Raw genomic sequence first — 638 nt, forward strand, 5'->3', positions numbered from 1 at the left:
AGCTGATGAAGGAGAACGCTCTTCTGAAACAGCGGCTGATGGACGCTCAAGCTGAAGCAGCAGATGTGTCACTGCAGACTGGCAGCTGCTGAGAGGAAGATCATGGACCTGACGGCTCAGCTGCAAGAGAAGGAGCGACACGCCAACACCAAGGCTCCTACACAAAGCGACGTCTCTGAGCTGACTCTGCAGCTGCAGAGGGCTCATGAGGATCTGGAGACCTGCACCACCAGACTCCAGACCACCAGCAACCCTGAGGATGGAGGAGAAGAAGAGCAGCAGCAGAAGATCCAGGCTCTGAAGAGAGGCATCATGGAGGCCAAGAAGAAGAACCGCTGGCTGTCCAGGCTCCTCGGACACTCTGGCTCCAAATGAAGGACGTCTTTAGTGGAGGGGGGGTCATGTGACTGGAAACCCACGCACATGAAAACCAGGAGCGTGCACGTGACACGAGCGCACCCGACAGGTGCTGTGAGTAGAAACTCGTTCTGGTGAGGACGAGTTTCTGCTCCGTGAGCACCAACACAGCCCTGAGAGCACGGAGTCACATCTCCATGGTAACAGGGCTGCATGTGAGCATTCGTCATCACCTGCACGCACCTGGTCTGCAGTGTACGACCTGAAACTAACCCCCCCTC

The 638-nt window shown here is 56.7% G+C and overlaps 1 protein-coding gene across 1 annotated transcript in view; it reads right to left on the reverse strand.

The window, feature by feature from the left end:
* Window positions 1-638, reverse strand: part of mpdu1b (mannose-P-dolichol utilization defect 1b) — a 7,328-nt gene that overhangs the window by 2,691 nt on the left and 3,999 nt on the right. The gene's annotated exons all lie outside the window — the stretch shown is intronic.

Source organism: Seriola lalandi, unplaced genomic scaffold (genome assembly GCF_002814215.2).
Source record: "Seriola lalandi dorsalis isolate HSWRI2012SDOR001 ecotype SW California unplaced genomic scaffold, Sedor1 jcf7180002054694, whole genome shotgun sequence".
Lineage (NCBI taxonomy): Eukaryota > Metazoa > Chordata > Actinopteri > Carangiformes > Carangidae > Seriola > Seriola lalandi.